The following is a 13,312-nucleotide window of genomic DNA, read 5'->3' on the forward strand; positions in this document are numbered from 1 at the left end:
GCTAGAAACATTTTATTCCAGTCATGAACTAGTACATAATTATATTAGAAAAAGTCAGAATGAATTATTAAGTAGCTGTCTCAGTAAGAATCATGCAAAATCTGAAAAATGTGATACACCTAAAAAAAAAAAAAGACTACATATTTTTATTTTTCGTAATTAAGTTGTGTTATGGGTCAATGTTATGAAATGTATAATTATTCATTCAAATCTGTCTGCTCTTAGGAGATAATCAACATTGAAAATCTAACATATTCTGTTGTATTTGAGAATCATTTACAGAGTTATCTTCCTTAATTTTGAAATCTACAGTGCATTTTATATAATTTTTATCCCCAAAGAACATGGGTTAGATGAAAAACTTAATGTTAATTTCTGTTTAATATCAAAAATAAAAATATGCAAGTTTATCATCCATGAATCACATTTTGCATGATTCTTAGTTGGAGTACTATTTATGTAGTATATATCAATCACATGCCCCTTTGTTGAACAACTGAGATTTTTCTTTTATTCACTTAACTGCAATGTTGGGAATGGCTCCAGGTTATAGTTAAGATATTGTCCAATGGCATAGGCTATGAAGATTGTTGGGAATGGCTCCAGGTTATAGAAAAGATATTGTGCCATGGTATAGGCTATGAAATTGTTGGGAATGGTTCCAGGTTATAGATAAGATATTGTGCCATGGCATAGGCTACGAACATTGCTGAGAACTGCTCCAGGTTATAGATAAGATATTGTGCCATGGCATAGGCTATGAACACTGTTGGGAACTGCTCCAGGTTATAGCTAAGATTTTAATGCAATTTTAATGCCATGGGATATGCTACGGTCACTACTGAAACTGCTCCAGGTTATAAATAAGATATTGTGCTAAGACGTAGGCTTTGAACATTGTTGAGAACTGCTCCAGGTTAAAGATAAGATATTGTGCCATGGAATAGGCTATGAACATTGTTGGGAATGGCTCCAGGTTATAGATAAGATATTGTGCCATGGCATAGGCTACGAACATTGTTGAGAACTGCTCCAGGTTATAGATAAGATATTGTGCCATGGCATTGGCTATGAACACTGTTGGGAACTGCTCCAGGTTATAGCTAAGATTTTAATGCAATTTTAATGCCATGGCATATGCTACGGTCACTACTGAAACTGCTCCAGGTTATAAATAAGATATTGTGCAATGACGTAGGCTTTGAACATTGTTGAGAACTGCTCCAGGTTAAAGATAAGATATTGTGCCATGGAATAGGCTATGAACATTGTTGGGAATGGCTCCAGGTTATAGATAAGATTTTGTGCCATGGCATAGGCTACGAACATTGTTGAGAACTGCTCCAGGTTATAGATAAGATATTGTGCCATTGCATAGGCTTTGGACACTATTGGGAACTGCTCCAGGTTATAGCTAAGATTTTAATGCAATTTTAATGCCATGGCATATGCTACGGTCACTACTGAAACTGCTCCAGGTTATAAATAAGATATTGTGCTATGACGTAGGCTTTGAACATTGTTGAGAACTGCTCCAGGTTAAAGATAAGATATTGTGCCATGGAATAGGCTATGAACATTGTTGGGAATGGCTCCAGGTTATAGATAAGATATTGTGCCATGGCATAGGCTCCAAGTCATAGATAAGATATTGTGCCATGGCATAGGCTCCAAGTCATAGATAAGATATTGTGCCATTGCATAGGCTTTGTACACTATTGGGAACTGCTCCTGGTTATAGCTAAGATATTGTGCTATGGCATAGGTATGGTCACTGTTGAAACTGCCCCAGGTTAAAGATTAGATATTGTGCCATGGCATAGGCTATGAATATTGTTGAGAACTGCTCTAGGTTATAGCTAAGATATTGTTCCATGGCATAGCTATGAACATTGTCGGGAACTGCCCCAGATTATAGCCAAGAGATAGTTCCTTGGCATAAGCTTTGAACATTGTTGCTTGAACAAAGAACCCTAGTTCTCATCAAAATTTAATATTACTATAGAAAGTATCTGAATGATCATTACTGTCAACATCAAAAACATTTTAGCATACTTCCAATATTGTACAATGTTTAATTACAAAACCAGGATCCATTGAAGCAGTTGATAAAACTTTGATTTATATAATAATGTAAAGAATAGCAGGTGCACATAACATTAGGGACTGGAATATTTAATCCCATGAATCATCACAGTTATAATCCTATAGCACCTGATTTTCACTGATTAATAAAAGCCTACTTATAAAGTCTCCAACTGTTAAGAAATAGTAGTTTTAATATATCAATTATATTGCCATACACAAAAATAAACTTGCGATGCAAGATAAAGTTACTTTTAAAGTACTACTTCCATCTAAATACAGGATTTACATTAAGTGATCAAGATCCTAAATTACAATTAAATTTGTGTTACTGCTAAATCAAAGAGAGAATATTCAAATACCCCTTATACAATAGATTATTTTGAAAAAAATACCTACAAATTTATCATTGATCATTTTCATACAACTAAATTAACTGTTATCAACATCTGTATTTATAAAAATGTAAAATTCTGCAAGTTTAATATATCTGTGTAAATGATTAGCAAGTTAAGGATTGCAAAATATCAAGGTTTCCATAGCAACTAGGTGAATAAAACAAATTCTTGATTTTTAAATCTACAAATCATTCTTACAAATGACAAAATAAACAGGAAATTCTAAAATAACCACTTGCATAGTCTGAAGGAGCACAACAACCTTGACTGATCATTTTCAAAACAGAGACCTTGATACATGTACATGCAATATACCTATACCTACCCTACTTTCTGAGTGCAATCATTAAATTTGAAAGCTATATTTAACTCATTTATCCTTATAAATTTTTATCAGCTAAATGAACCAAATTCAATGCCAGCTGTTATTAAATTTGAAGATTTTTTTTCATGGTGTAGGTTCATTCAAACAAGGTTGTTTCACCAGGAAGGGGAAAAGTACCACTAAACTTTAAGGACTTCAAAATTAGAAGAATAATAATAGATTTAAACATAGGAGTGTAACACAGTTAGTTTTCCAAGAGGCCCTTACACCATACAAATAGAAATTGCAATGAAAAGAAGCTAAAACACAGAATAAAATGCTTTACTTGGCAGAGCTTGATACAACTGCAGAGGTCAAACCCTAAACAAAGGGAAATATGGACACACCATTAAGGCTTTAAACAGCTCTGAATTTTGATTCTTATTAAATATTGGACACAGGATAGGAATTTTACCAGAACCAAAGTGGCCTCTTTTAGTCCCCTTATTCATTAATTGTTCAAATTACAACTCCCAAATTTGATCCCAGCTTTACTTTGGAAATGTGAGTCTTTGTGGTACAATTTCACAGATTCATTTTTAGACAAATTAGTGTCCAAATATCATGAAAATACCTGTTTCCAGTCACTCTTGGGATCTTAGTTCCTATACAGTTTAAATAAAATACCTGTACACCAATCCAAGCTACAAATTCATTGAGATCTATTGACATATAATTAAAGTACTGTTTTATCATTAAAATGCTTGTATTTGGGACCCTTTAAGCCCTTAATTCCTATACTGTTCAAGTCACAACCCTGAACATAAATCCCAGGCTTCCTTTTTATAGTACCACCCCTAGTGGTACAATTTCATTGAGATCCATTTACTAATAATCAGGCTATTGTCCAGATATCATGTAAGTGCTTGTTTCTGGTCCCTCATTCTTTAACAGTTCAAGTCACAACTCCCAGAATTAATCCAAGCCTTCCTTCCAGGGTATGGACTTTGTATAAGATCCATACACTCATACTTAAGTTATTTCTAGAAACCAAATTGTCCATGGGCTCCTGACGACAAAGACAAAGACAGCATGATACCATTCTATAACTGCAAATTTCTCCATTTGTATAAAAACTCATTAACTTATACGTATATACAGACAAAGGTTTATATGCCAATTTGATAAAACACTGATCACTTCAAAAATGTTTGACTTTATGTTTAAAGCACTTTGTATTTGAAAAATTTAACAATTTTACCAATAGATTAAAATCTGATTGAATCATCCACCACAAACATATAAATCCTCAGTCAACCCCAATTAACCTACCTTATCTATTTTTCAAAATTTTGGATGATTATTAAACAAGCAACTTGCCACAACAACAAAAAATTTGAAGTGCATAAGTCCCACAACTTCTGTAATATTTGCTGAACCAAAATGGCAGCGCCATATGATCAACAACAAATGGTGATTAACAATCCTACAAAATTTGAACAAAACCTGTCAGATGATTTCCCAGCAGTTGCTTCCACAAGTGTGACCAGATGGATTCACACAAATACAGATAAAAAAGTATTATAAAGTACCGGTACTGTACAGAACATACATATAACAGCTTCAGTGTTCCAATATCCATCATTACCCAGGATGCCTAAATCTGAATTTTGTGGGGGCTACTGTTTAAAGCTGTAGTTTCTCCAATATTGATTTACCTAACCTTGGTAATGTTATAACTGTCTTAGCATCACTTTATAATTGTCTTTTCTTCCATCAGTTAATGGTTCATTGCAGTCATTCTATGAGAAATGCTGACAGTTTATAATGTCATTTTATATCTATTGTCAGCTGTAGGCTACCATCTAATGACACACTAACAATTTTACCCATGGTCTTGTGATCATAAAGTGAAAGTAACATTGCAATAATGAACTGTTGATTACAAAGTTGATGATGAACTTATGGTGAAGCATGATGTGTCAATGAAACAGGTTTTGATTCTAACTAGTATTATTGAGACAAGACAAAACAGTTTTCAATGTTAAGCTAGCACAGATAAATCATCATCATTGATCTTATGCCAGAAAAATCTATAATCAGCTTAAGAAAACGAACAAAGGAAAAAATTATTTTCAGTCCAACCACAAATCTAAAATTTCTGAACAAATGTAAGATGTCTCATTGTTCCAAATTGAAAAGGCTTCTAAAAAAAACTAAGAAAGTGGAATTGACCCCTTGGGATTTCAAATAAATAAATAGTAGTTCTACCACCTTTAGATTGCACTTTCCTAATGAATCATCACAGTTACAATCCCATAAACAAACCAGACCACCAATATATAGCTACTCATAACAAATGCTCAAGTGCTTACAGAAATTTTAATGATAATAATAAAAGATGTGATGCTTGAATCAAACAATTGCTTAAAGAAATTATATTTTATAATCACTTGCATTGAAACCAAAGTCATTCAATATTTCAAAAAGATGTGTTAATCTTACCTCATATTCATTTATTGTTCAGTTCCATGAATCAAATTAAGAATAAAGAGCTTACTATTTTCCTTTTAAGGTTTAGCCGAGAAACTTTAACAGCATGACCACCTGCTACTCTAACTCAAGCTTTAAAATCCTATTTCACATGATAAACAGCCATACTCTATACATTAATGGATATAATCACACAATGTTATTATCTTCCTACTAAATCCTTCAATACAGCGTCTATTGGACTGTATCCCTAACCATCACTGAATATTGACAATACATCAAAAGTATTAGAACAAATTCTATATCCCTGCGACAGAAAATTAGAGGGTTGGTCATCTGCTGTTATTGATTAAACTAAGATGGAAAGTCCAAAATATCAATAATTGTTGGATTTTCGTCACTGTAAGTTATTAATTTCCTGATTAATTAAATCCCTCTAACAAAAGAATGAGTGTTTGTCCTATCTCTTTAACAAAACTTATGAAGACATAGCTACAATTCAATTTCCAGATAAACACTTCCAATTTACAGAATAATAGATTGCATTAAAACTTTAACAACAGTTACAAGTGACTTTTTTTTTCACCTTTGTATTTATATTAGAGGATAACATATATTTTGTAACAAAAAACTAAAATCCCTACCTTTTCTAGTTAGTTCTGATGACATATACAGGTATTAGTTGAAGAAAAGACAAGTTTGCATGACTAAGGTACAATCTGTATCAAATTTCTTCAGGTGTTTCACTTATCAAATCAAAATTTATAAATGGAAAAAATTCCTGTGCAATTAAAGTCTCCTTTTCAGAAAAAGAAAAAAAAACATTTACAAAATTGATAAGTCCTTCAAGGGAAAACTTCACATAATACTTGTATTGTACATTTTTACCTATCTTTTATCTTTTTCAAAGTATTTCTGCCTTTTTGTATTTGTTCACTGAGCTAAGGTCACCACAGTGTGTCTGAATAAAAGTTTCAAACTAATGTGGGATAACACAAAGTTTGTGTTTGTTTGACAGACTAAACCTTTTATAAATTTGCCAAAAATTTACAAGGAGTGAAACAAAAATTGATAGAAGAGATGCCAAGTTCTTCAGATTATCATTTATGCACTGTATAGGTGACTGCAGATATACCAACTTCAACCTGCTTAAACGCTGTCTGCACTTCTTGAACAGAGTTGCACTTTCTGAACAGACTCAGATTTTTATCATATAAATAATTACAAACATATCCTTAACATGTTAAAAATTGATACATATTCATTACATTGTAATTTTGATTTTGAATTATCTTCCACTATTTTTTTTTTTTAAAATAACTGGACACTTCTGTAAATGTGTAAATATTAATTAAAAACACACTCAACCATTGTTTGGATAGATTATAAAATGTAACACTCCTATTTAGAATTGTTTTGTAGGAATCACACCCTGGGGTTAAATAAACAAGAGGCAAAAATAACATTTGTACTGAAACTGGCAAGAGAAGTCAAATTGTAATCAAGATACAAAAAATGATACAATGTCAACTATTTTATACTTTGTAATAGCATTATTTATTAGTAATTGATAAAATGTTAAATGAAGAACAGCCAATTAAGATCACAATTAAACATTGAACAGTTGGAACAAGTAATAACAGAGAACCTGTTTTACTTTCACTGTTCCTAAATGTCAAAGTTTAACTTTTATAATGGAAACCAGGTGTCTATAGACAGCCATACTATTATATGATTGTAAATTAGATGATCACTTGAAAAGAAATTTGAGATCATGACCCTTTGTCCGTGTTTTAAAAAAAAAACACAACTTAGTGTCCCAAATATTTATAAGGAGACAAAAATAATGAAAATTGCTTCTCACTTATATCATGAGTATTTACAAAGAAAGCACTAAATCACTTTTTGAGAAGTTAACCAAAGTGATCAGTTATATAATCTGGATAAAATGTTTTCTCACCTATTCAAATCAAATGATTGGTGGATTTAAAACTAAACAAATCTGTACCTACATCAACTCTAAAAACCTCTTAATAAGGATTGAATTCCGTTTATGTATATTTATAAGTAAACATTTTCTTTTCTCAAATACACTTCAGTAAACAAGTAAACAAAAGCTAAGCATTAATTGGCTCCATGGCCTGCTGATCTACAATCAAATAACATGCACTTGAAGAAACCTATTATGTAATGAGATTACATGCAACAAATCTTGATATGATTAAATTTGAGATTATTCTCTCCAAGTAGTACATGTCAAACATTATTATAAGAAACAATTACAGCAGTATGATGCCAACATACTCAGTTTTAGAGCACAAGAAATAAGGGTCTCCTAGGAACAAAGAAGAAACTTGAAGTTTATATGAAATGATCTGTTAGTATTGAACATGACCCAGTTTCTGATTCAGGCACAGGGGCTTGTTACAAGACTATATAGGTCATATACATTAGCAGGGCCCAGATACCTATGAATATTTGTTGCCAGTTGTTTAATCTGGTTCCTAATCTGGTTCCCTGGTCAATATCATGAGCGCTAAAATGTACCTCTTTTAAAAAAATATCACACACATGTCTATGTGTGTTTTTTGCTTGTATGAGAACAGGAAATTTACATTAAAAGATGAAATGATCAGTTAGATAGCATTGAATTTATATAATATTACCCAGTTTCTGATTCAAACACAGGGGCTCGTTACAATAGACTATATATGTCATATACATTATAAGGACCCCGATATCTACATATAGCCATTGCCAGTTATTAAATCTGGTTCCAGTTATTTTGATGAAAACATTTGGGTCATCACAGTTATGAAAGAGTATGCAATCATATCAAAGGAACCAAGATTTAAGCGGAAGGCACCCGATTTTAGAGCATATTGCATTCGTGCCATTACGGATGTTGAAAGTAAGTCAAAATCAGTGGCAGAGATTATTTGACAATAAGCAACTTTGAAAACTTCAGTCTTTGATTTTTTGTTTTGTGTGATCTCTTACAATCAGAATCAATCCTGCTACACTAAAAAATAACCTAAAATGCAGAAAAGAGAATTTCTCCAAGAATTATTTGCTGGAATTATAGTGTCACACGCACCAAAGTAGTTCCCATCCACTAAGTGCATGCACTAAGAATTTTAGTTAGATATCATTAGAAATAAAGAACACTAAAACTGACAAGAACTTAGTCAGAGAGGACTAAGGAAAAACGTAATGGAGAAAATTCATATCACAAAAATTCTGGATACATTCTTCTGCATAGTACTTATTTTTCTCCTGTGCAATGTGGCTAAGTATTTCTGATTGTAATAAAATTCCATAGAATTAGTTTTAATTTCAGTCTATTCCAGCCAAGACACATATTTGACATTAACATTGCTATATAATTACGGAATTTATAATAGAAATACCAGCAAATTTCTCAATAGGAGCGGATAAAATGCTTTACAGGACAGAGCTGCAGAGGTCAAACCCTGAATAGTTGGGGTAAGTATGGACAAACCATTCAAGCCTGATACAACTCTCTGAATTTCGTTGCAATTAAATATTTGACACAGGAAAAGATTTTGATCAGAGTTGCAGTGGCCCCTTTCTGACCACTAATTACTCAATAAGCAAATCCCCAAAAATCAACCCCAGCCTTCCTTTGGTAAGGCACCTTTGGTACAATTTCAAAAAGATCCATTCACTTTCACTCAAGTTATTATCTATACATCAGAAAAATGTTTTTTATCTTATCCCTTTTTGGTCCCTAATTCCTTATCAAAGCAAGTGACAACCCCTAATATCAATCCAAGGTTTTATTTTGTGGTATGACACTTTGTTGTACTGATATAATTTCTAGCACACTAACACACAGACACTACAGAATACACATAGACACTAAAGAATACACACAGACACTAACACACACACTCTAACACACAGACACTACAGAATACACATAGACAATAACATACACACACTAATACACAAACACTACAGAATACACATAGACACTGAAGAATACACACAGACACTAACACACACACTCTAACACTACAGAATACACATAGACACAAAAGAATACACACAGACATTAACACAAAGAGACTAATGACTAACTTATCAACCTGACCTCCACTAAAACTGAAGTATGGGTCAGGTGCACCAATAGGGTAGGCATCCTGTTTTTCCTGAATCCCAACCAAGTTGCTTATAATGATATCAATCCATATTACAAAAAATGAGGAAAACTACCGTAATGTATTACCCCAAGTGGTGCATTCCTGAACCCCATTCTCAAACAGGTCGGGTTTGTATTGTTTTTTTCTGAGTTTGTCAAAGCCATTTATAAACAGTTCATCATTCCAATGGATTTCTCTGTTTTGTAGACTAAACCTATATCTCAAATTGGTTTTTGATACAGGGATTGTTTACCAGCTTCACACTTTAGGTGTGATAAGTGGTGCCACAAACCTTGTGCCAACACTTTGACCGTCGACTAGTCTTGGAAGAAGTCTCACAGTTTTAAATCATGTTCATCAACGTCCTTCAACCTAACCATGAGCAGGAAGCCTACCACATATCACAGCCTGATCTTAACCCACCCAACCTATAAAACACCTATTGATTTTTAAGTTCTTAAACAGCAACATACCGGTACATATACAATTGAAATACCCATACAGTGGGCTCTTTGTCTATTTGTTTTTTTTTTAATATTCAGTAAATACTGTATCTAGACTTCTTATCTTCATAAACCATGTCTTGTTGTATTATTTAGAAATTTGCTAAACAACAGATTGCTAAAGTCATTCTCAAATACTTATCGGTAATTATTACAATTTTAATTTACCTCTGTAATTGAACTTACAGGGCAGATAACTCGGTTGAATCTGATATGTGACAACAGGGAAATTATACCCATACTATATTGCAGTGTTTAATATGAAAGATAAATGGTTATTTTTATATTTTTGCATTAATACACTACAACTTTGAGAACCAGTCTGTTCTCACGTTGGAGATGGCCACATAACAATCAATGAGCTCATGATGTCAGCCACATGTCCAACTATGTAAAATCAATAGTGTAGTCATCAAGTATGATCGTGAGAAAATGTGGTGACTTTCACTCAATGGCCTTAAATAGATTTTTTTCAAAGAAACATCAACTACCACTACAATAGCTGATAGACAATAATGGTCTCCAAAAGAAGGAAACTTGGCATTTGAAAGTCATGACACAATAGGCACATGCAGGGCTGAATCCACAAACTTTGGTTAGAGGGTGTTGTGGGAACAAAAATGTTCATTGAGCTCTGAAATTTAAAACATATTTGGGGGTTTGGGCATGCCAAATCTGTGCCTGTCTACAAATTATATTAAAATCAACAAATTTCATGAAACTTATGTTAAACTAATGGAGGTTCTCTAGCCATAGGATGTTCTCATGCATCTCATTCTTACAGACAGACAGAACCAACAAGCATTCAAACAAGAGGCTCCCAGGAACCTGAATCGCTCACCTGGTTAACTTTTTTGCCTTTCAAGGGTAATAACTCTAACAAGAAATTGTCAGACAATTTTGATTCAATGAAGACTTTGGTAGGATTTATCAAGAGGATCATTTCATCAATCGAAAATTCCATTCTATCTATTATAGTTTACAAGATATTGACTGAAAACTGCAAAAAACGTAATTTTTTGCCTTTCAAGGGTAATAACTCTTTTACGTGGAGTTGTCATGACAACTTTGATCCCTGAATACTTTTGTAGACCTTATAATAAGAATCATTTCAGCAATTGAAAATTTCATTCTATCTATCATAGTTTTCAAGATATAGGCTGAAAACTGTAAAAAAGTCAATTTTCACTTCTCAAGGCAAATAACCCTTACATGGAGTCGTCTGACAACTTTGATCACTGGAGAATTTTGTCGGCCTTATAATCAGGATATTTCAGCAATTGAAAGATATTGGCCAAACCTAACAGGTTTGGAGATATATGCAAAAAAAAAATATGTAAAGGCGGCCATGTTTTTTAACTGATCAAAAATCCAAACAGGCATTTGTTAAGGATACCCTAAAAAAAAATAACAACTTTCATTGAATTCTGTCAAGTGGTTTTTGAGAGGAAGATTTTTGAAAGTAATAACATCAAAAACAGAAAAAAAAGTCCAAAAAAGGGCAATAACTCCAACATGGGTCAACAGATTTTCACCAAAATTTAACCACAGATAGATCTAATCATGCTAAATACTTTCACCCTGTAAGAATTTGGCTAAACCTAACGATTTTGGAGATATATGCAAAAATCAACTGTTTGACCCTATGTTCTATTTTTCGTAATGGCTGCCAGGTTTTTTAACCGATCAAAAATTCAAAAATTCAATTGGTTAAGGATACTCTAAAAAACAAAATTAACAACTTTCATTGACTTCTGTTTAGTAGTTTTTGAGAAAAAGATTTTTGAAAGTTATAACATCAAAAACGTCCAACATGAGTCAACAGATTTTCACCAAAATATGACCACAGATGCTGAATACTTTTACCCACGTCAGAATTTGGCTAAACCTAACAGTTTTGGAGATATTTGCAAAAATCTGATGTCTGATACCTATGCTCTATTTTTAGTAACGACGATCATGTTTTTAACCGATCAAAAATCCAAACAATCATTTTGTGCAGCATACTCTAAGGAACAATCATTATAAGTTTCAAGCAAATCTATTCAGTAGTTTCAGAGGAGAAGATGTTTGAAGAAATTGTTAATGACGATGACGGATGCCAAGTGATGGCAATAGCTCACCTGGCCTACGGCCAGGTGAGCTAAAAAGTGACTGACTGCAGCAACAGGAAAATAATTCACATGAACTTTATTTTGAAAAAACCTAGACTGTACAATTTAGTGTTGAACCAAACTAATCCTGATAATTCCTCCCACATTCACACTATACACTATTCCCAGCATTACACAAATAGTAAAGAAAAGTTTAAAATTCCAGATTTAATTTGTTTATTACAATCAGTTTGCTGCCTCCTCCTCATTTTAACTTCTTTCGAAATTTTCTAAACATCTCTAAATTTTATTTATTGACCTGCACCTTCATTTGTACCACCAAAAATTGAAAGAATAAGAAACTCTAAAATTTCAATTATGCTCATATTTGATCATGAATGTAGACATTGTGGAGTCCCACTTGGATTTTACAAGTTCATGCTTGGGACTCCAGCAGAGATATTTAAATGAATTTTGGGTTCAGAACAAATAGAGTATGAATAGTTCAAATTCAGAAATCTCCTTTGAAGAACATAAATGGGAAAATTATCTCATTAAATTTGTATTTGCTTATGATAATTTCTTCAACAATTGTAAAGATTTTGTCAAGTTGCCTTTTCACCTTGGGATAAAAGCAAGGTTTACTTGATAAGTACTATACCAAAGCTAATCAGTATAAGATCAAAGAAATGCTGGACAAGGATAAAAAGCCTACCACATACATTTCAAAAACAATGTAACATGTAGAGAACTTCAACAAAGATATTTCCATTTTTCTAGCAGAGTAAAATTAATCTTCATTCAAACTCAGTATTGGTTACTGCTGCAAGTGAATAAGTCTAAAAGTGATATAAAAGAATAAAAGTGAATAACACTAGTTATTACAACTTGCACGTTTTTCCAAATTCATAATCACATTTCAGTCATCAGTACCTAAAAGAATCAAAAATTGTTTGAGTGGGGAATCACTTCCAGACTTATATGGGTCAGAGAGCATCATCAGATGTTGGTAAGACATAGGCTGCTGAGTTCTCTGATCACTAAACCAATTACTTATACCTATAATTCTTGCAAGGGCATGCAACTGAATGAAGAGTAATGTAGATAAATTATAATAAATGCTTGATTTTGGCCCCCACTCCAAATAACCCCCTAACTCCTAATTCCAAACAACATCCAAAATCAATACTATCCTTCCTGCTATCGTTTGGAACCTTGTAAAATCAATACTATCCTTCCTGCTATCGTTTGGAACCTTGTAAAATCAATA

The 13,312-nt window shown here is 32.8% G+C and overlaps 1 protein-coding gene across 12 annotated transcripts in view; it reads right to left on the reverse strand.

The window, feature by feature from the left end:
- Positions 1-13,312, reverse strand: part of LOC148628424 (E3 ubiquitin-protein ligase PDZRN3-like) — a 165,192-nt gene that overhangs the window by 59,505 nt on the left and 92,375 nt on the right. The window contains exon 1 of one of the 12 annotated variants that reach the window (XM_088587414.1): positions 6,169-6,244. The exons of 6 other annotated variants lie outside the window; for them this stretch is intronic. The gene's annotated coding sequence lies outside the window, so the exon portion shown is untranslated. Of the gene's footprint in view, positions 1-523; positions 549-5,292; positions 6,032-6,168; positions 6,245-13,312 lie in introns of those variants that run through there. 5 more of the 12 variants (XM_088587404.1, XM_088587451.1, XM_088587442.1 and 2 more) reach the window with 5 other exon arrangements.

The sequence above is a fragment of the Perna viridis genome, chromosome 1 (genome assembly GCF_037379345.1).
Source record: "Perna viridis isolate PV_CMFRI_1.1 ecotype Kerala chromosome 1, ASM3737934v1, whole genome shotgun sequence".
In the NCBI taxonomy this organism is placed as follows: domain Eukaryota; kingdom Metazoa; phylum Mollusca; class Bivalvia; order Mytilida; family Mytilidae; genus Perna; species Perna viridis.